A 23,228-nucleotide genomic window follows, 5' to 3' on the forward strand; every position below is an offset into this window, starting at 1 on the left:
CAATGTAATAAATACAACTCGCGCCTGCACGCGATGCCATTTCATAGCTCCGTTATCTGTGTGGATGTCATTCCTTTGGCTGCCACTGGCATCATTCATCACCATTGGCTATCGTCCCTTATAGCGATACGCAACTTCTCTTCATCCGAGACACAGTCTGATGCCATAAAATATAAGATTATATCTCTGCTGTGATGTATGGTTTGTCCATCATTGTCACCTAATGGCGACCATTTGTGAAATGATCTAAAAATTAACACTTTCTTTGCTGCTTTCACGCTGCAATTTCTCGATGTTACATTTCAGCAATTAACATTTGCTCGTGAACAAAAATGGGTCCCAAGCATGTGCTCTGTTTATGTTACTGTATTCCATATCTCCCTTTACGCTTCATTGCCAGTGAGTTGTCTAATGGATTGGGGCAGTGTTCTTCACAAATATTCAGTGGGGTTTTACAGCAGCACGACGATGATGGGGGGGGGGGGTCACTCTTTGTGTCCTGTGTTGGGGGGCCGAACGTCAGGGGCCGCACTAAAGGTCACCAGTGGCCCGCGGGGCCTTGCAATGAAGACCACTGGGATAGAGTGTTACACCTTGTGATGATGAACACTGTGAGTGTTACCCCTTGTGATGAAGAACACTGTGATAGAGTGTTACCCCTTGTGATGAAGATCACTGTGATAGAGTGTTACCCCTTGTGATGAAGAACACTGTGATAGAGTGTTACCCCTTGTGATGAAGAACACTGTGATAGAGTGTTACCCCTTGTGATGATGAACACTGTGATAGAGTGTTACCCCTTGTGATGAAGAACACTGTGATAGAGTGTTACCCCTTGTGATGAAGAACACTGTGATAGAGTGTTACACCTTGTGATGATGAACACTGGGATAGAGTGTTACACCTTGTGATGATGAACACTGTGATAGAGTGTTACCCCTTGTGATGATGAACACTGTGATAGAGTGTTACCCCTTGTGATGAAGAACACTGTGATAGAGTGTTACCCCTTGTGATGATGAACACTGTGATAGAGTGTTACCCCTTGTGATGAAGAACACTGTGATAGAGTGTTACCCCTTGTGATGAAGATCACTGTGATAGTGTTACCCCTTGTGATGATGAACACTGTGATAGTGTTACCCCTTGTGATGATGAACACTGTGATAGAGTGTTACCCCTTGTGATGAAGAACACTGTGATAGAGTGTTACCCCTTGTGATGATGAACACTGTGATAGAGTGTTACCCCTTGTGATGAAGAACACTGTGATAGAGTGTTACCCCTTGTGATGAAGAACACTGTGATAGAGTGTTACCCCTTGTGATGAAGAACACTGTGATAGAGTGTTACCCCTTGTGATGAAGAACACTGTGATAGAGTGTTACCCCTTGTGATGAAGAACACTGTGATAGAGTGTTACCCCTTGTGATGAATAACACTGTGATAGTGTTACCCCTTGTGATGAAGAACACTGTGATAGTGTTACCCCTTGTGATGAAGAACACTGTGATAGTGTTACCCCTTGTGATGATGAACACTGTGATAGAGTGTTACCCCTTGTGATGAAGAACACTGTGATAGAGTGTTACCCCTTGTGATGATGAACACTGGGATAGAGTGTTACACCTTGTGATGATGAACACTGTGATAGTGTTACCCCTTGTGATGAATAACACTGTGATAGAGTGTTACCCCTTGTGATGATGAACACTGTGATAGAGTGTTACCCCTTGTGATGATGAACACTGTGATAGAGTGTTACCCCTTGTGATGAAGAACACTGTGATAGAGTGTTACCCCTTGTGATGATGAACACTGTGATAGAGTGTTACCCCTTGTGATGATGAACACTGTGATAGAGTGTTACCCCTTGTGATGATGAACACTGTGATAGAGTGTTACCCCTTGTGATGAAGAACACTGTGATAGAGTGTTACCCCTTGTGATGAATAACACTGTGATAGAGTGTTACCCCTTGTGGTGAATAACACTGTGATGAGTGTTACCCCTTGTGATGAAGAACACTGTGATAGAGTGTTACCCCTTGTGATGAAGGACACTGTGATAGAGTGTTACCCCTTGTGATGAAGATCACTGTGATAGAGTGTTACACCTTGTGATGATGAACACTGTGATAGAGTGTTACCCCTTGTGATGAAGAACACTGTGATAGAGTGTTACCCCTTGTGATGAAGAACACTGTGATAGAGTGTTACCCCTTGTGATGAAGAACACTGTGATAGTGTTACCCCTTGTGATGATGAACACTGTGATAGAGTGTTACCCCTTGTGATGAAGATCACTGTGATAGTGTTACCCCTTGTGATGAAGAACGCTGGAATTAGACGATCCGTTCACAGGCTAGTTGTCTAAATAAAACAGTAGTCATACACAAGCGTATGGGTTATCAAGTAATTCACTATTATTGGCTATAATAGAATCGGTACGAATAAAGTTTTGCTACATTGTAGTGTGGCCAAATTATGTTCTGGCCCATGGAATAACATCGATTGCTGCTGCAGTAGCAGGCCCGCGTGTGGAGACTACTGGTGTGCTGATGAGCGTGGCACCACTCGAACCCCCACTCCTCAGTCTCGCCGACCCTCATTGGCTGTTGCTTCCCGCCCGCCTTTAGCAACGTGCCCTCCGATTGGCTCGCATGCCTTGCATGTCCCACTGCACACAAACTGCACCGGCTGCTGAGCGATTTTGTAGGCTATAATTTTTCTTATGAATGCATTCGTTAATTTAAAAAACACGTTTAAAATGAAACCATACAATAGGCTAGACGATTGGGGCAATGGCCCAGAGTACAAACGCATTGTTTAATCCTGATGGCGCGCGTGTTTGATGGGGCTCCGAATTACGTAATCGATGCGGACATCGATGAGCGCGGCGGGAATCGATTCTCGAATCAACTCCCCCACCCACCCCCAACTTTGCGAACGCTGCACTGTAGCAAACTTCAATTTTTACTTCAAACTTTTTGTGACTGCAGGAGTTAATATTCTTTGGTTCTTTCGGTAAAGTCACGTAGATAGAATAAAATTTTATAAAAAATAAAAAACCGCTAATGTAGACTGTAGCCTGGTTATTAAGTTTGGTGAGTGTACTGGCAATCTATAATGTAGACTGTAGCCTGGTTATTAAGTTTGGTGAGTGTACTGGCAATCTATAATGTAGACTGTAGCCTGGTTATTAAGCTGAGTGAGTGTACTGACAGTCTATAATGTAGACTGTAGCCTGGTTATTAAGTTTGGTGAGTGTACTGACAGTCTATAATGTAGACTGTAGCCTGGTTATTAAGTTTGGTGAGTGTACTGACAGTCTATAATGTAGACTGTAGCCTGGTTATTAAGTTTGGTGAGTGTACTGACAGTCTATAATGTAGACTGTAGCCTGGTTATTAAGTTTGGTGAGTGTACTGGCAATCTATAATGTAGACTGTAGCCTGGTTATTAAGCTGAGTGAGTGTACTGACAGTCTATAATGTAGACTGTAGCCTGGTTAAGTTTGGTGAGTGTACTGACAGTCTATAATGTAGACTGTAGCCTGGTTATTAAGTTTGGTGAGTGTACTGACAGTCTATAATGTAGACTGTAGCCTGGTTATTAACCTCAGTGAGTGTACTGACAGTCTATAATGTAGACTGTAGCCTGGTTATTAAGTTTGGTGAGTGTACTGGCAATCTATAATGTAGACTGTAGCCTGGTTATTAAGTTTGGTGAGTGTACTGGCAGTCTATAATGTAGACAGTAGCCTGGTTATTAACCTCGATGAGTGTACTGACAGTCTATAATGTAGACTGTAGCCTGGTTATTAAGCTGAGTGAGTGTACTGGCAATCTATAATGTAGACTGTAGCCTGGTTAAATTTCGATTTAAAGCTTTCGTGACTGCAAGGATTCATCTTCTTTGGTTCTTTCGGTAAAGTCACGTAGATTGAGAATAAAATAATAAATTGATAAAATAAAATAACAATAATATTCTCACGACGTTTCGGCCACAACACAAGCGGCCTTCATCAGCGCTGTCCTCCAGACAGTCTCGTCCCCTTCACCTGATGAAGGCCGCTTGTGTTGTGGCCAAAACGTCGTGAGAATATTATTGTTATTTTATTTTATCAATTTATTTTATTCTCAATCTACGTGACTGTACCGAAATAACCAAAGAAGATGTAGCCTGGTTATTAAGCTGAGTGAGTGTACTGGCAGTCTATAATGTAGACTGCAGCCTGGTTATTAAGTTTGATGAGTGTACTGACAGTCTATAATGTAGACTGCAGCCTGGTTAAGTTTGGTGAGTGTACTGGCAGTTTATAATGTAGACTGTAGCCTGGTTTTTAAGCTGGTGAGCGTACTGGCAGTCTATAATGTAGACTGTAGCCTGGTTCTGAACCTCGGTGAGTGTACTGGCAGTCTATATTGTAGACTGTATCCTGTTTTTTAAGCTGGTGAGCGTATTGGCAGTCTATAATGTAGACTGTAGCCTGGTTCTTAACCTGAGTGAGCGTACTGTCAGTCTATAATGTAGACTTATTCTTGGTTCTTTCAGTAATAAAAAATAAACAAAAACCACGACGTTTCGATCGCAACACAAGCGGTCGTCATCAGGAAAGGGGGGTTAGCCTCTAAAGGCAAATTGTTTATAAAGATTTAGAGATGGGCGTAGCCCAAGTGTGTCAGCAGCATGGGCGGGGCAGCTTATGTTAATGTAGCCCAAGTGTGTCAGCAGCATGGGCGGGGCAGCTTATGTTAATGTAGCCCAAGTGTGTCAGCAGCATGGGCGGGGCAGCTTATGTTAATGTAGCCCAAGTGTGTCAGCAGCATGGGCGGGGCAGCTTATGTTAATGCCGCCCCAGTGTCAGCAGCATGGGCGGGGCAGCTAATGTCAATGTTGGAGAAAACAACGATACCGGCAGTGGGTCTACACCAATCAAAGGGCCACCAGGCAATCATTGCACCTCGCTCCACACACCCACACTGCTGACGGTGGAGGTTGACAAGAAACACAAATCAAGTCATGACCCAAAGTGGTTGATGACATCTTTCCAATGATTTCTGTGTTTATAACCATCCTCTCGGTTGAAATTGTATCTGTGCCTGTATATATGGATGGTTTCATTAATCAATCTTTGTTGATAGCCAGTAGGCTTGCAGAGTACCATCGTCTGATTTCTAAGACATAGCAGGGGTCACAAATCATGAGCAAACACAAAATCCAGGTTTGATTTAACAGTACATAAAATTCGTGATCTGATCCCATCTGTAAAGGATGTGATCCCCTGACATGCAATACCCCGGCGTCTACAAACTTAGCTGTGTCCGCAGCAGTAGTTACATTGGGGAAACTAAGCGACATGTCTCGGACCGTGTTTGTGAACATGAGGCAGATCTGAAACACAGTAGGACCAATACGTCGGCCGTGGCTGATCATTGTTTTAATGCGGTGGGCTCACACGAAATAGATTTCTCCAAGACGAAGGTACTTTGCAAGCCCACTGGCTATCAACAAAGATTCGTTCATGAAGCCATCCATATATATAGACACAGACAATTTCAACCGAGAAGATGGGTACAAACTGATCAATCATTGGAAGGACGTTATTAGCTAGTTTTAAGTCATAACTGGCTGTGATGTTTCCATCCTACCTTCCGATGTTAGTAGTTATTTTAGACTCTCTGATTTTACATTAACAGGTTAAATGTCTTTACATTAACAGGTTAAATGTCTCACTAACACAGCCACCGTTGCTCGTTTTCCTCGATGTGGCGGTGGCTCTGCGATCTTACATTGACATGCAAATTTCTCACTTTAACATCACTAGCCCTGCCAACTTCGCTTATGACCCTTGGGCTACACCCATTTCAAACCTTTAAAACATCCTGCCTCAGCAGCTTTCCCGCTATTTTTTTATCTTGATGACGATTACTTGCATTGCGATCGAAACGTCTAAGTTTTTTAGTTATTTTCTCTGAACCTATCTACGTGACTTTACCGAAAGACCCAAGAATATGAATTCCTGCAGTCATGAAAGCTTTAAGCCATTATACCTTGTGCAGATTTTACTATGCAGTTCAATGAATGCATGCATGCATGTATACATTATTTTTGTTCACTCTTTTTTGTTGTTGCATAAATACAACTGTGTTGGTTCCATTTTGGGAAAAGCTGTCAATACGGGGTCCTCTCGGACTAATAGAAGGGGGTCTCCCTGAGACGCCATTTGCCTGCATTGTGGGCTTCACGTGAAAGCAGTTATTTATTGTATTTAGTCGCTTTGTATAAATGCCAATGGAGATGACTATTACATTCAAATGTCACCGATTTTCACTTATCCGGGTTGCCCACAAGAGCGGTATGAATAGAGGAACGGATGATGAGTTATATTCTTGTTTCTTTCGATAAAGTCACCACGTAGAAGGGAAACAATAAAATAATAAAAATATTAAACAATAAAATTCTCACGACGTTTCGACTGCAACACAAGCAATCATCATCAGGTGTGAAAACCACAGAAAGAAAATTTGAAAAAAGTGGCGGTTTTTCCCCTTCTACGTGGTAACTTTACCGAAAAAACCAAGACTATGAATCCCTGCAGTCACGAAAGCTTTAAATCAGGATGATGAGTTGTTCTGTGGCGCTGTGACTCTGCGCAGCCCGACGACGAGAAGACGTGGTGAGACAGGCGGTGGAGTCCGCGTGTCTTCATTAAGACGACACCCTACTTGCTGCTGTTTTTTGTGTTATACTAGCTCAAATCTGTAAAGGACGAGAAAAACCCCATCAGCGAAAAATAATTCAGGCCGAAAAATTATTACATTCAAATAACGCGCAGATACGTGTAAAGAGCACTCATCCTGTGTGCACTGTGTATTAAAAAAAAACACATCAGCGCAGTCTGAAGAAGTGCATTGTGGCTTTCTTGTCTGAGTTCACTCTCAAAATGTGACTGACTGACAGCAGCAGTAATGCAGCAAGAGACATCTGTGGACCGGTTTTGTCCTCGTCTGTCCAGTATCTAGTCACCAATGGTCACTGCTGCACGGTCTGCTTCTGGGAACCAGAAAGGCGAAGTCCCAACTTCCACACTAGGGGGGCCCATTGGCTTGGTTACTGTCAACAAGAATCAAAATCTGAAAATAACGAGAAAACGTGTTTATTATCGCAGAATAATAGTACAGGCTGGAAAAGCATACGTTTCAAACAACGCACAAAACGTGTATAAATCACTCAGCCGTGGTGCATTTATCAAAATCATCCAGATATCGTTCTATTCCACACAACAACACGTTGCACTGCAGAGCGGAGCGTGAATATTGTCGTGAACAGTGAGATTAGGCGATGTTCGCCGCTGCCTTCTTCCAATTTCAGCTTTTTAAACTGAAATTACCCGATGTATTTGACATTGTTATCAGTACTGTAGACACGATTGAGTATCGCATCAGCTAGCCAGGTTCTCTTCGTGAAATGCTGCATGAGCAGTGAGCACAGACAACTAAAATTCAACACATTGGTCAGGCACCGAGTAAATTCGCTTGTTTAGCCAGAGAGGCCTGTAAATCACGAGAAAAACCTACAATAAGTTTGCAGTAGTGTCTGAAGCCTTTGTTTTTCAGGATGATCCTGCCAAGTTTTCACAGTAGGGAGAGATGTTATGCGCAATCCAAAATTTAATAATTTGAGGGTAATCAACCAGGTAGGGTGTTGACTGTTTTGTTGGCCGACTCTCTGTGTTGTATTGCATTATATTTCTAAGTTTACTAGGTTTGTTTTCTCATTCATTCGTACCTGATGATGATTGCTTGTGTTGCAATCGAAACGTCGTGTGCTATTATTTAAACTATTTTTCTTTCTACGTTACTTTACCGAAAGGAACCAAGAGTAATTCCTGCAGTCACGAAAGCTCCAAATCAAGTTTGAGGGTAATCTTTCAGCACTCGGACGTTTGACCAATACCAGGTCAAGTATATTTTGGTTAACGTGGTGAGAACTCGAGAGACCAAGATATCGGCTCATTTGCAAGTGTGACCGGGGTCACAAAATATAAAAAACCCCACAACATTGAAGCAAATATGAAACGGAGGAAAAAACTCGCATCAAAATTCGAATATATTATACTCTTTGTTTTTTTCGGTAAAGTCACGTAGGTAAAATCAAATTTAAAATAAAAGAAAGTAACTAAATTAAATCGCGACGTTTCGGAGGCAACACAAGCTTCTGTCTTCAGGTGGAACAGTCACAGCAAGATAGCTATTTTGCTGTGACTGAAGACGGAAGCTTGTGTTGCCTCCGAAACGTCGTGATTTAATTTAGTTGTTTTCTTTTATTTAAAAATGTATTTTACCTACGTGACTTTACCGAAAAAAACAAATAATATGAATCCTTCCAGTCACGAAAGCTTCAAATTTCGAATATATTGCTCACGCATAACATGTTACATTGTAGATTCTCTGTAGCACATTGTATGTTTTTAGCTTTAAATATATAGTCGCTCAATCAATCTTTTTTTGTTAATATCGCTGGGAGTTGGGATAAGCCAGCAGGCTCCCTGTGAGAGAGTAGACCCCCCCCTCCCCATCGAGTATTTGAATTTCCCTCCACTGGGAGTTGGGATAAGCCAGCAGGCCCCCTGTGAGAGAGTAGACCCCCCCCCCCTCTCCATCGAGTATTTGAATTTTCCGCGACTGTGAGTTAGGATAGGGTAGCAGCGGGTTCCCTGTGAGAGAGTAAGACCCCCCGACCCCCCACCCCCCCCCCACGTGAATATCCCCGCGACTCGCCCCCCCTACAGCGCCACTCGACCCGCGCAGCCTCTCGCCTCGGCGTGCTGCTACCCCCTCTACGCTGAATCCGTCAACACGAGGAATCGAATCGGGAGCGCGAAATCAGCGGCGAGAATCGATTCCTCCTCTCCTTCTACCGCCGTGACGACGTCGAAGAGGAGGAGGCGGAGGAGGAGGCGGGAGCAGACGGCGGTGGAGTTCTGAGAAAGAAGACGCGCGCGGGAGAGAGAGAGTCGCGAAACGTCGCTCGCACTGTCGGTCGAGCGAGCAGCGGGCAGCGGCGTCGTCTTATCGTTGGGGAGGGGGGAAGCGAACGCCGCGTTTCTGCCACCACCTGGCTCGCCCTCCTCGTCGTCGTCCCTCACCTCGTCGTCCCTCGTCGTCGCCGCGACCGACGTGAGTGCCTCCGCTACTCGCGACCGCTGCGCGGACGGAGGAGGAAGGAGCTGGGGGTGGATGCGGTTGGGGAAGAGGCTCGGCGGTGTGGTGGGGTGGCAGTGTTGGTGTGCGGTGTGGTGGGGTGGCAGTGTTGGTGTGTGGTGGGGTGGCAGTGTTTGTGTGCGGGGTGGTGGGGTGGCAGTGTTTGTGTGCGGTGTGGTGGGGTGGTAGTGTTGGTGTGCGGTGTGGTGGGGTGGCAGTGTTGGTGTGCGGTGTGGTGGGGTGGCAGTGTTGGTGTGCGGTGTGGTGGGGTGGCAGTGTTGGTGTGCGGTGTGGTGGGGTGGTAGTGTTGGTGTGCGGTGTGGTGGGGTGGCAGTGTTGGTGTGCGGTGTGGTGGCAGTGTTGGTGTGCGGTGTGGTGGCAGTGTTGGTGTGTGGTGGGGTGGCAGTGTTGGTGTTGGTGTGTGGTGGGGTGGCAGTGTTGGTGTGCGGTGTGGTGGGGTGACAGTGTTGGTGTGTGGTGTGGTGGGTGTAGTGGCAGTGTTGGTGTGCGGTGTGGTGGGGTGGCAGTGTTGGTGTGTGGTGTGGTGTGGTGGCAGTGTTGGTGTGCGGTGTGGTGGGTGTAGTGGCAGTGTTGGTGTGCGGTGTGGTGGGTGTAGTGGCAGTGTTGGTGTGCGGTGTGGTGGGGTGGCAGTGTTGGTGTGCGGTGTGGTGTGGTGGGGTGGCAGTGTTGATGTGCGGTGTGGTGGCAGTGTTGGTGTGCGGTGTGGTGGCAGTGTTGGTGTGTGGTGGGGTGGCAGTGTTGGTGTTGGTGTGTGGTGGGGTGGCAGTGTTGGTGTGCGGTGTGGTGGGGTGACAGTGTTGGTGTGTGGTGTGGTGGGTGTAGTGGCAGTGTTGGTGTGCGGTGTGGTGGGGTGGCAGTGTTGGTGTGTGGTGTGGTGTGGTGGCAGTGTTGGTGTGCGGTGTGGTGGGTGTAGTGGCAGTGTTGGTGTGCGGTGTGGTGGGGTGGCAGTGTTGGTGTGCGGTGTGGTGTGGTGGGGTGGCAGTGTTGGTGTGCGGTGTGGTGGGGTGGCAGTGTTGGTGTGCGGTGTGGTGGGAGTGTTGGTGTGCTGTGTGGTGGGGTGGCAGTGTTGGTGTGTGGTGAGGTGGCAGTGTTGGTGTGTGGTGTGGTGGGTGTAGTGGCAGTGTTGGTGTGCGGTGTGGTGGGGTGACAGTGTTGGTGTGCGGTGTGGTGGGGTGGCAGTGTTGGTGTGTGGTGGGGTGGCAGTGTTGGTGGTTGGTGTGCGGTGTGGTGGGAGTGTTGGTGTGCGGTGTAGTGGGGTGCGTTGTGTAGCTCCGTGCTGGAGGAGTGTAAATCCGCTGTGTGGTGGAAGTGTGTGGGACGAGTAGTCGTGTGTAGCGTAGTCTAGTGTGGTGGAGCTCCGTGTAGAGTCATGGAGCTCACCCTAATGTGGTGGAGCTCTGTATAGAGTAGTGGAACCGCAGGCTAGTGTGGTGGTGCACCGTGTAGAGTAGTGGAACCGTGTGGTGGAGCTCCGTGTAGAGTAGTGGAACCGTGTGGTGGAGCTCCGTGTAGAGTAGTGGAACCGTGTGGTGGAGCTCCGTGTAGAGTAGTGGAACCGTGTGGTGGAGCTCCGTGTAGAGTAGTGGATCCGTGTGGTGGAGCTCCGTGTAGAGTAGTGGAACCGTGTGGTGGAGCTCCGTGTAGAGTAGTGTAACCGTGTGGTGGAGAATCTCGGCTTACTTGGGGTGTGGCCCAGCCCGATGTGAGTGCAGCTAAATGTAGAGTAGTGGAGCTCGGTCTAGAAGAGTGCAGCTCAGCCGCGTGGAGCGGAGCTCTGTGCAGTGTCATGTAGCTCAGTGTAGAGTAGTGTAGCTCAGTGTAGAGTAGTGTAGCTCAGTGTAGAGTAGTGGAGCTCAGTGTAGAGTAGTGGAGCTCAGTGTAGAGTAGTGGAGCTCAGTGTAGAGTAGTGTAGCTCAGTGTAGAGTAGTGGAGCTCAGTGTAGAGTAGTGTAGCTCAGTGTAGAGTAGTGTAGCTCAGTGTAGAGTAGTGGAGCTCAGTGGAGCTCAGTGTAGAGTAGTGTAGCTCAGTGTAGAGTAGTGGAGCTCAGTGTAGAGTAGTGTAGCTCAGTGTAGTGGAGCTCAGTGTAGAGTAGTGGAGCTCAGTGTAGAGTAGTGGAGCTCAGTGTAGAGGAGTGGAGCTCAGTGTAGAGTAGTGGAGCTCAGTGTAGAGTAGTGGAGCTCAGTGTAGAGTAGTGTAGCTCAGTGTAGAGGAGTGGAGCTCAGTGTAGAGGAGTGGAGCTCAGTGTAGAGTAGTGGAGCTCAGTGTAGAGGAGTGGAGCTCAGTATAGAGTAGTGTAGAGTAGTGGAGCTCAGTGTAGTGTAGCTCAGTGTAGAGTAGTGGAGCTCAGTGTAGTGTAGCTCAGTGTAGAGTAGTGGAGCTCAGTGTAGAGTAGTGGAGCTCGGTGTAGAGTAGTGGATCTCAGTGTAGAGTAGTGGATCTCAGTGTAGAGTAGTGGAGCTGAGTCTAGAGGAGTGGAGCTCAGTATAGAGTAGTGTAGAGTAGTGGAGCTCAGTGTAGTGTAGCTCAGTGTAGAGTAGTGGAGCTCAGTGTAGAGTAGTGGAGCTCAGTGTAGAGTAGTGTAGCTCAGTGTAGAGTAGTGTAGAGTAGTGGAGCTCAGTGTAGTGTAGCTCAGTGTAGAGTAGTGAAGCACAGTGTAGAGTAGTGTAGAGTAGTGTAGCTCAGTGTAGAGTAGTGGAGCTCAGTGTAGAGTAGTGTAGCTCAGTGTAGAGTAGTGGAGCACAGTGTAGAGTAGTGTAGAGTAGTGTAGCTCAGTGTAGAGTAGTGGAGCTCAGTGTAGAGTAGTGGAGCTCAGTGTAGAGGAGTGGAGCTCAGTGTAGAGTAGTGGAGCTCAGTGTAGAGGAGTGGAGCTCAGTGTAGAGTAGTGTAGAGTAGTGGAGCTCAGTGTAGTGTAGCTCAGTGTAGAGTAGTGGAGCACAGCTGGAGGAGTGTGGATTCAGGGCTTCGTGATCTCCCAGGGCCCAGCACAGCTTTGTATTTCTGCGTGAACACTCACCACCACCACTCACCACCTCCACTCACCACCTCCACTCACCACCTCCACTCACCACCTCCACTCACCACCTCCACTCACCACCACCTACACTCACCACCACCTACACTCTCCACCACCATTCACCACCACCATTCACCACCACCACCACCACTCACCACCACTCACCACCACCACTCTCCACTACTCACCACCACTCGTCTGCCTTTACCGTGCCATGGCTGGGGTTAGGCGGGTGTGGTGGGGGGGTGAGGACACGGCTTGGAATCTTACGGTGTCCATCTGTACGGCGTGTGTAGCGCGTGGGGACAGGCGGACACGAGATGATATCGTGCAGCGTTCTTTATTGCGAGGGGGGGGGCACTGGCGAGCCCCCCTGGTGGGTGGCCTTTAGTGCGGCCCCCTGACACTACACGAAGAGTGAAAACACCCCACCCCCCATCATCATACATCATCATCATCCATCATCGCGCTGCTGTCAAAACCTATCAAATGGTTTCGAAATGTGTGGCGGCTTCTATCAGGCTGATGATGTCTTATCGGCTAAAGGGGCCTCCCTCTCTGACGACGATTAGTCAAGGGTACTGCCCGCAGTCGATGTCTGAAAGAACACTCAGGTAATGGTGGTGGTGACGACGATTTAAAACACCCTTTTTAAAAGTTTTACAGATCCTTAAAACAAAATTTGCCGAACGGGGGGAGGGGGGGGGCTATGCGGTTTACAGGTTTGGTTGCTAAACCACGGAAGTTGTGGTCAATGCCCCCCCCCCTCCTCCTCCTGCTGCTGCTGCCTCGTGGTGTCGTCTTCACGGGGCGGTGTTCGCGTCTCGTCTCGCTCCCGAGGCGTCGTCGCCGTCACCCCGCCGAGGCCGAGGGGGATGGGGGGTGGGGTGTGGGTGTCTGTGTGAGTGTCTGTGTGTGAGTGTCTGTGTGTGAGTGTCTGTGTGTGAGTGTCTGTGTGTGAGTGTAGTGTCTTTGTGTTTTGGCACAGTAAGGAAGGGGGGGGGGGGTTACAGCTGGTGGTGGTGCAGCTCCCGGTCATCTCAGTCGGCCAACCCATGGCACCACCTGGGTCTGTCCCGAGACCTCCTCCTGTCAGCAGCGAGCCTGTGACACTTCATGTGCACCTGGCCTGGCACAAGCTTGGTGGCGAACGGGCGGGGTAGTGGTGTTGGAGTGTCTTTGTGAGTTACGCTGAGCCTGCCCCTAGGTCGACTCAGCCCTAAGTGAGTATCTGGTGCGGTGTGTAAACATCGCTAACTGGGGAGACAAAGGCGGTCGCGCGTGGTTCTGGCCACCTCCCCCCCCCCAGGTGCTACTTGCTAACAGCATGTGCCCCAAAAGTCTGTTAAGGCGACACGGGGGATCTTTGTCTTGGTGAGTCATCACTGTGTGAGTGTCAGGGTGGTGTGTCAGTCTGTGTGTGTGAGACTTGTCAGTATGCGTCTGTGACTCAGTATTAGAGTACGGTGACTGTGTGTATGGTATGTGTAGGACTGAGTGAGCGAGTCTGTGTATGCGAGTGTGTAGATGGGAGTACCAGGTCTTACATCTACACATCGGTGACGAATATCTGAACCGGGTTTGGACCTCCCCTAGGGCGACTGGGCCTTAAAAGAGTACCTGGAGTGGGTGCTGGCCAACAAGCCCCGTCGTGTGCCATGCCGGCCTTAATAGGTGCTCGCTAACAGCACTTGCCCCAACAGTCTGTTAAAGACGATATGGCGTGGGGGGTGTATTGTGTATGTGGAAGTCTGTGTCGGATAGCTGTCCCATTCAGTACAGCCCACCCTGGTGTTCGTTATGATACCTCAGTGGGCTTTGCCTGGTAGGATGGGGATGGTTTAGTTGTTGTATTTGTTTGTGTTTGGGTGATTTGTTTACCTCGCTTGTACTTTGCACTACCGTCGTGTTTTTGTACTGTTGTTGTGGCGTTTTTACTTCGTGCCCCTATTAGGACATATTTGAAAAAGAGCTTTATAGCTCATCAGATTCCTCCTTTAGTATAAATACTGATTCTGGTTCTGATTACGGTGTGGCATGTGGGCGACTCCACAACTGTCGAGGGGTTGACGCGTTGCCATGCGCAGTCGCGCGTCATCATCTCTGGAATACATTGATAGCAGCTGGTAAGGCTTGCTCACTTACCCCATTGATGACGATGGTGTATGTGAGCATATGGACATACTTTCCCTGCCCTATGAACGTGGAATGTTAGTACTGGCTTGGTAACCACAGACAGTGTCGTGAGAGCAATGGGCCTACCTGTATTTTTTTCAACATTGTGACTACATACTTTTTGGGTCTTTCGGTAGAGTCGCGTAGATAGAAAAATAATTTTAAAAATCACGTTTCGATCGCAACACAAGCAATCGTCTTCAGGTGAAAAAATACAGCAGGCAGACTGCTGAGGCAATTGAAACGCAGCCCCTGGGAATGTACCGTTGTCAATCGCACGAATGCTTTAGTTGATTACAGCGTTTAAAACAACCTTACACAAATTGGAGCTTTGCAATAGGCAACACAATATACTTATGCCGTGCTATGGCAAGACAAAAACACAGGCGTTGCCTGGGGGCCCAGGCTACACGGGATCTACATCTATACAAAAAGCTTTCGCTCAAGCCTCCCATAAATCACGTGACCTATGTGTAGCCACTCCCACTCTGAATCCCCTCCTCTTTCCCTCACCCCTCCTCCCTTTGAAAACAGACGCTGCACCGTGTGGCTTATTTCTGCTTGCACCTTCCTTCACTCGCCCACTTCCCTCCCTTGTCACCCTCCAGTTATATTGGCCCAGCCATTCCCTCTCCCCTCCCTGCCCCGGCGCTCCTTCATGATTGCAGCTGTTCATCTTGAGCCGTGCCCTCTTTGTCCATCTTGGGGGCTTCCGACATCGCATCCCTTCCCTTTCCCGGTCATCTTCCCCTCCTTGCCCTGCCTGCCCTTTTCTATGTATGTTGAACTTCTTTCGCACCGTACGTAGGCAACCGTGCTTTTTGTGTTCAGATTTGTTATCCTTCCCCCGCACCTCCGATTTGCGCGGTTTGGCCACGTGCGTAGGAGGTTCATACACACTTATATACCCCCCCCTTTTTCCGTGGTCTGCAACGGGTCATAGGTTTTATTTACTATTATTGATCATGCGTGTTGTACGGACCAGGTGTCAGGGTAAATTGCCGTTGGTGGCGAGGGCATTGTGGTTCGAGTGGTTACCCTTCCAGGGAGGCACACTCTCCTGTGTTCATGCTTCATTGCTGCCGGAATGAACGAACATTGAAAATTGTGGTTTCCTTTAAAGTGTTCATATTATACCGGTGTACAACAATGAGGTTGCTTGCTTGCCTTTAAACCTCTGGAATGACAGTCAAGTATACAACAAGGCATAGGGTCATCCATCTCCAAATATTATAATAAATCCATTTGCGCCCCCTGGTGCCGCAACTTTTGTAATTTAAACTGCTGTGCACTATACTTTGAGTGGCGTACCAATTCACACTATTAACATTTTTTGCCCATGCATTATTTACAGAGTAGTGTATTTCAGATTCTCACGCAGCATGCTATGGATTATGCACTTTACACCGTTTCACTTATGCATGACATTTGGACACCTTGTCATTTGGAAGTTGTCAACTCGCCACAGTGGCAAGATGTTAACTACAGTACTTCGCCCGGTATGCAGGAAATCGTGTGTTCCATCCCGACCCAGACGCCTGTATATTTGGAGTTTGCATGTTCTCTCCCCCTGGTTGCGTGGATTTATCTCCCGGTCCTCTGGGTTTTTTCCCCTCCACATTTAGAAACATGAGTTTAGGGTATTTAGCTCGGTGAGTCTTACCTGGTAAACTAAAAAGTTGCTAAGTTTAATAGTTTAGTTTATGTCCAATTTCCCAACATTTCAGTGGTCCACTAAAGTGTAAATATATGCACACATTATCTAGTACTGGGGCATTCACACAGCTGTCAAGCACATCATGTATAACCTGTCAAGCACTGCGGTGATAAGCACTTGCCAAGCCTCAATCTTTCCGCGCAGTGAGCGTGTCTCACGAGTATAGGATAATACAGCAACAAAACAATGGCTTGGTTCCTTTGCTCGGACGCGCAAATGTAGTGCTCATTGTTGGCCATCAACAAGTTTTAGGAATTCTGCATTCCTTATTCTTTTCGCGTATGGCTTAATGTACCAAAAAATCTAAACTTTTAGATATTAGGTTGAGTCTTTTGAGCCAATTGATGGCATCTTGGAGGCACTTTGTATCTCCTGCACTCCTCCAATGAACGATTTCTTGTGGGGCTGTGGTTTTTGAGGATGCCACTGGGCGAGATGTTAACTCCATCACCTGGTATGCAGGAGGTCATGGGTTCAATCCCAACCCTGACCCTCTATATTTGGAGCTTGCATGTTATCCACGTGGTCGCGTGGATTTTTCGTTCTCCGGTTTTTCCCTCCCCATTTAGAAACACGTGTTTAGAGTATGTGGCTGCTGTAAATGTCCACGTGATAAGTCACTTAATTGAGCTATCATTTGTGGCCAGGTCGCTTCTGAAAAATAACTATATAGCACAGTGGGTCTTACCTGGTAAAATATGAAATATTTTAGTTTATATGGTCCATGGTAAACCACCATTGCCCCCCATATTAGGATATGGGACTCATTCTACTCCCAGTTTTAACACAACAACAGCAACATTGGGTGTCATCCCACCAAGTGATGCTTCCATTGTCGGGTGAGGTGGTAACATTGCTTTATTTCTCCAGGCATTGCTATTAAATAATCGTGTCGCTTCAAAACGCAGATAGGTTTTGGTAGGACAAGAAAAAACGTACGGGGTGTGGCTCGGTCATTCTCTCACAGAGCAAGCCGCAGTCACAGTAAATGCACACTGAGGAAATATCCCAGATGGCTCAAGGCCTCATGATGCCCTTAACATAGCCTTGAGCCAGCACCGTTACATTCGCGATTTAAAATACACGCACCGGACCATGGTTAAAGCAAGGGTCGGTTTCTAAAAAAAATAGACCCCGAGTGGATTGTTAATTTAACATTGTTCAACGTGACAAACGATGGGACAAATATGCCACTCGAGGTATTTTACGCGGCTGTGCACTGGATCTGGAAATGTTAACGCCTTCTGTGGATTTGGCCTGCTCACAGAAGACTCGCGTAAGTTTTGGCTTTTTTAATCTGAGCTCGCGCAGTTTCGAGCGCCAAAATTAACAAATGCATTGCATGGCTGACGTGCGGTGTGAGATGTTAACTACCTCGCCTGGTATACAGGAGGTCGTGGGTCCGATCCCGACCCTCCCACCTGATGTATATCTTGGAGTTTGCGTGTCTCTCTCCCCGTGGTCGCATGAATTTTTCTCCCGGGCCTCCAATTTTTCCCTCCACATTTGGAAACATGCGTTTAGAGTATTTGGCTGCTATAAATTTCCACTTGATAAGCCACTTAGTTTTTGGCCTGGTCGATTCTTAAAAAAGCTGTATAGCTCAGTGGTCCTTACCTGGTAAACTAGAAACAGTTTAGTTACTTACAGAGCCACGGAAACATCCCAACAAAAGTTGGCAACATCGTTTTTTGTAACTTGGAAAGTGTTCCAGAATTTAAGTACCCCCCCCGTGCCTCTCATTACTCCGATATCAGCATATAAGGGAAGAAATCTGTCGTAAAAAATTATATATTAATAAAAATAACACATGTGGAGGAATGTGTATTTGAACAGGCAGGGAGCTTGCAGAGAGAGCAGTGTGAAATCAAAAGGGTGGCGTCCCCATACATTCCAGCAGTGGAAAGGGCTTGTACGTGGCTGGGGCAGAGCATCCATCCATTCCAACAGTGGAAAAGAAGGGAGCGAATTACGCTGGCAGTTGGTGCGCTCCCCGCTATAACCCACACATACAGTGCATCGTTTAAATAATGAATGTGCCGTGTTAAGGCGGTCAGGTCATGGCTCCGGAGGCCGTTGTCTGCACCTCGGCTGCTTGAGCAGCATCACCACCACCAACATCATCTTCATCATCATCGGCGCCGCCGTGATGTGATGGGGTCTGACGTGCGTGAAGCGTAGCGATGTGAATCTCTGGCGCGTGACGCCCTTAGGGGTTTATAACCCGGTTTGCAGTGATGTGTGTGTCATTTAAAACAAAGATTCTTTGTCTTCTGTGTGTGGAGGGGGGGGGTGATCTACTTGAGTTTTATGGGATTTGATATGAAAATGATGCATCTGCTGTTATGTGGTATGATGTGTATTGACATGCTATTGATCCGCTGAGATGTCACTGCGGTTTGCTATAAGTTTGTGCAAGAGAGAATGTGTGTCGACCTGAGTTGCGTAACACTTTTGCTTATTAAAACAAATTGTACACGTCCCTTGCCCATCGTTTGGAATGTGATCGTGATATCGGGTTTAACACATTGGGCCAACATTGTTGATTCAGTGACAATTCAGTTGCTTGTGCAGAAACATCTCAAGAATGATGTTTGCAGGTGTGGCAAATGATCTATTTCAGTTTTATTGTACATAGACAGTCTCTGGTTCCGGAAGACCCGAAATCCGACTTTACGGAAAATGCTCCTATAAATCACGGAAAAAAATGCAATAACATGGAAATGTTTGCGTTATTGTGTAGGTGCAAGTTGTGCAGCGTGGTGAGGTTGCGGATGGCATACCGTGGTGCGAGGCGTAAGGCAGGCAAGCCGCCTTACGCCTCGCTCTAGTTTCACTGAGATTAAGGTGAGTGGAATTTATCGTTGATTTTAGGGGCAAGTTGTTCAGTTTCCTACATGCGGAAAATTCGGGTTACAGATCTTTCTCGGGAACCTAACCCTTCCGTAACCCGGGAACTGCCTGTATAGGGAATTTCCTAATGAGGGTAAAAAAAAATCAAGAATCCTATTTATTTTACCGTCTCCAAATGTAGCCAGATTCTTCGTTGCTCACCTGCCTCCCAACTCCCTTCGCCGTGAGTCACTTGACTACAGGCTTGCCCTGTCACGCCTTGAGAATGATGATGATGATGCAAAGTCTTTAACGTTCACAGTGATAATTAATCCAACGCTGACCAGCTTAGTACATTTTGTGTTCAGTTTTAGCAAATGTCTCTGTTGGCAATTGAACAGCCAGCTGCCTTAACGTGTTCACTGTGGCAAACAAGCTGACTGCTGGGTTATTCACCAAAAAACAGACACTGGTCACCGCCTCTGGTATTGATTAGCGCTCGCGTACGAGGATATAAATACGTGGTGCATGCATGTAATTCAACAAAATTGTGACTTAATAATAGCGTGTGGCATTCATCGGATGTGTGGGCATTATCTGGGCGTAGCTCGCGATCCAAAATTGGAATTTGCGCCGATCCAGTTGGCATGGTTTTTATTTTTAACATCTGACCCACCCAACCGCACGCCGCTAGGTGCGGCCTATGAAAAGGGTGCCCACAAGGCATTGTCGCTGCGAGTTGTCTGGATGCTTTTCTCCGTCAACGACACCCTGAAGGTCAAGCACGCAGCTCCGTCTGGTCAGTTGGGTTACCCTGTCTCTTTGTGACAGTGCGGAGCGTTGTACGGTTCACATCTTGCATGGGTTGTCCTTTGTTTGCCAAATACTTTGGCACTTTGTACACCCGTAGCAGGCAGGACACAACAGTCTTTCATATTACTCTTCGATCCGTGTCCGTCCAGCAAAGTGGAAAGTCCTTCCAGTCGTGAGCACATTCCATCGCTCGCTCGCTCGCAGGTTGCCTGTTGTGAGAGCTTGCGATGGTGCATGGGGCCTCTTCCCTCGGCGGTGGGCAGGTTTGGCGCGTTGTCTGCCTCTCGTCGCGGTAGTCCCGGCTCTCTGGTTTCACGGAGCACCCACCGCCACGTGGCCAGCTTGGGCCTTGACCTGCCGACTTGCTTTGCGAAGTCTGTTCGGAGTTGTCCACGTTGGTCCACCCCGCGATCGCTTCTCCTGTGATGTCCACGGTGCCTGTTGATGCTTGTAGCACAAGAGTGGTGGCTGCTACAGCCTGCGGTCGAGCGCACGCTTGCCCACGGGCTTTGCGTTTTTGCTTACATTCGGCTCCTCGGTTTTCTGCCGTTGCCAGCTTGGTAATTCTTACGGAAAGTTCGTGTTGCGGTCTTGGCAAAAATGTGCCGTGTGCTGTAAGGTGGATGCTGATTATCAGTCTCAATCTCTATAACCGTAACAGCTTGACTCGGTCATCACGACCCTTGGAGGAAGAGGCTGCTTGTGATGGTATTAGTGTGTCACGGACATTTTTAATACACAGAGAAAACCCAGGCACAAGTTGAGGACACTACAGATGTAGATAATCTGTCAACCTACTTTGATATAACTGCCTTGTCATGTACCTTGATGCCACGATGGCCGAGTTCTACGTGTGATCCATCAACCCTTTCGCGAGCATTCACCTGTGATCGTCGGCCGTGTGTGTAATTGTCATCTCTGAAATCCAGCAGTCATGTAATTTGTTCAGAAGAAATGGTAATGGCTGCTTATATGAACTGGAAAATTGATGATATGTTTTACATAATCTCATCTGTTTCCCCAATGGCAATAGTTGCACACCGCACTTGGTACTTATTTGAGGCTGAGTCGGCCTCGGGAAGGCCCAGGACCGGTTCAGATAATTGTAACTGGTGTTGGCCAGGAGCGGGAATCGAACTGCGGTCGCCGGGCTCGTAGCGAGCCGCTACACTACTGCTCCCCCCTTGTAAAACACACACATACACACACAGGTGTGTGAATGTCCTTTAGTTAAGAAAAATATATAGAATGCATCATTACTCATATATAAAACTAAATAAAATTTCAGTGTATTTTAATACCGTTTAAAAAAAATTACTTGCAAAAGTACCGTGATTGTAAGTTGTAACTGCGTTATGGAGTAACTGGAATCCAGTCATTTTTACCACACTGTTATTCAGAAAACAATACATGGACCCCCAGCATGCTGGCTTCCACATTATCTAAATCCACGTTCGGCAGCTGGTAATGATGCAGAAGTGAAATGTTGGCATGCAGGGGATGACGAACGAAACCCTGGGGCTGTTCATTCGTTTCGTCCCGAAGGCTTCCTGCCACTCGTCCACGAGACGAGCGGCGAGTCCTTTGCTTCTCGGCCGCGTGGGCTGAGGCCATCGGTGTCGCACTTCGTCTAAAGGCTGCCATTTGTTACCGGCTCGTCTTCCAAGATGCCTTGTTCAGCGCAGTCGAGGGTGATGATGATTATGATACCTTGCTCCGGTGAGCATTGAGGCGTTAGTGCCCTCAGCCACTGTGGAAATGCCACATTCCTATGATGGGGGGGCGGAGCGGGGGCAAAGCTTTCGCCAAACTCAATTTAGCATTGGTCAGGCGCTTATCCACATTCCTCTGGTGGGAGCAACTATGTTCTGAATCGCCGCGAGCCAAGGACGTCCCCCGAAGGAGTGGCGCAGGTGGTGCTCGTTTTGTAGGCCCCGGACGGGGTGGGTCGATGGACGACGATGACGACGACGGTCGTGGTGGTGGCACCACGGCCGAGTTGACCCCGCCATCTGGGATTAGAAAGCTACGCTTTGCGAGCGTCTCCTCTCGCATTGAACTAATCCGCGACCACTGTTTATTGCGCGTTGTCTTGGCGACCTTAGCCGCGATTTTTGCTGGTGAGGCCGCTTGAAACCCGACCGATGGAGCGTGCGCAATGCCTTGGCCTCTCTGGGGAGTGTTTGCGAACTTTGCGGCCGCGAAGCAACCTGAAACCGGGCAGCAGCAGCAGCAGCACCACGTGTGCGCACGCGTGTGTGTGTGTGCAGGCATGTATGGGGAGCGGCAGTGTCGCGGTTGGCGTGCTGCGCTACGAACCTAGGTTCGATTCCCGCTCGTGACCAACACCAGTGACGATTATCTGAACCGGTCCCGGGCCTCCCCTAGGTCGACTCAGCCTAAAAAGATAACATGGCGCGATGTGTAAACATCGCCACTGGTAAACATCGCCGTGGTGTTGGCCACCCGCCCACTCGAGTGTCGTGCCGGCCTTCATAGGCGCTGCTAGCTAACAGCTGTACGGGGGATCTTTGTCTTTGTGTGTGCAGGAATGCGAGAGGCCTCTGACTGCACATGTAGTCACAGCTCACTTCTGGGTGGGGTTATATTTCACCGAGCCGATTGCTAACTCGTACTTGCATTGCTAGATCAGCGTTTTTTTTTTACACCAGTTTAGATTCCTTGTTGTTGATAGAAATCATAAAGTAAGTACGTTGCATTATGCGACCAAGGTCACGTCGCTTTTCTTATTGCAGTCGCTTTCTTTCATAACGTCTCCGCGTACGACAAGTCACCCGCGACTGAAAGCGATTAGTTCACAGAAAATCGATGGAAATCGGAAGAGTCTCGGAGTCGAGCCGCTGCTCCTCCCGGATCGAGAGGAGCCAGTTGAGGTGGTTCGGGCACCCGGGAAGGATGCCCCCCAGTAGACTCCCCCTGGAACTCTACCGGGCAGCACGTCCCACTGGGCGAAGACCCCTGGGGCCGACCGAGGACACGCTGGCAGTGGGACGATGTCGCTTGGCTGGCCTGGGAACACCTGGGAATTCACCAGGAAGAGCGAGTCTGTGTTTTGTAGTGCATAGTAGTGTATAGGAATGTATAGTAATGTATAGTAGTGTAGTGTGTAGTAGTGTATAGTAATGTAGTGCTGGAGTCTGTCGCCATGGAAAGGGAGGTGTGCACCGCCACTACTCAACACGCTGCTGCCCCCGTGACCCTCACCAGGCCTAACGGACTGGGAAACGAACGAACGAACAATTGCCGTAAAACTTGCCAGCGGTTGGGTGCAAAATAACTGTTTGTATTTTTCAAGTGGGTTAGTTTCCACGTCTTCTCGTCGTCTTCATTGCTTCCCTGAATGCCTGTGGTCAACCCGCCAAATGGCAGTATCCCCTGACCCTCTGCTGCACATTTCATGTTCGAGGGATTACATTGGGCAAACATGC

General features: G+C 48.1%; 2 protein-coding genes across 3 annotated transcripts in view; one reads left to right on the plus strand and one right to left on the minus strand.

Moving 5' to 3' along the window:
* Window positions 1-2,881, minus strand: part of LOC116944574 (synaptonemal complex protein 3) — a 33,713-nt gene extending 30,832 nt beyond the window's left edge. Inside the window, exon 1 of the mRNA XM_076068623.1 lies at window positions 2,321-2,881. The gene's annotated coding sequence lies outside the window, so the exon portion shown is untranslated. The remainder of the gene's footprint in view (window positions 1-2,320) is intronic.
* LOC116944572 (protein kinase C and casein kinase substrate in neurons protein 2-like) overlaps window positions 1-23,228 on the plus strand; it is a 90,447-nt gene that overhangs the window by 8,961 nt on the left and 58,258 nt on the right. The window contains exon 1 of one of the 2 annotated variants that reach the window (XM_032958273.2): window positions 9,052-9,184. The exons of the other annotated variant lie outside the window; for it this stretch is intronic. The gene's annotated coding sequence lies outside the window, so the exon portion shown is untranslated. Of the gene's footprint in view, window positions 1-9,051; window positions 9,185-23,228 lie in introns of those variants that run through there. 2 annotated transcript variants of the gene reach the window in all.

The sequence above is a fragment of the Petromyzon marinus genome, chromosome 21 (genome assembly GCF_048934315.1).
Source record: "Petromyzon marinus isolate PM22_M1 ecotype Great Lakes invasive population chromosome 21, UKy_Petmar_22M1.pri1.0, whole genome shotgun sequence".
Classification (NCBI taxonomy): domain Eukaryota; kingdom Metazoa; phylum Chordata; class Hyperoartia; order Petromyzontiformes; family Petromyzontidae; genus Petromyzon; species Petromyzon marinus.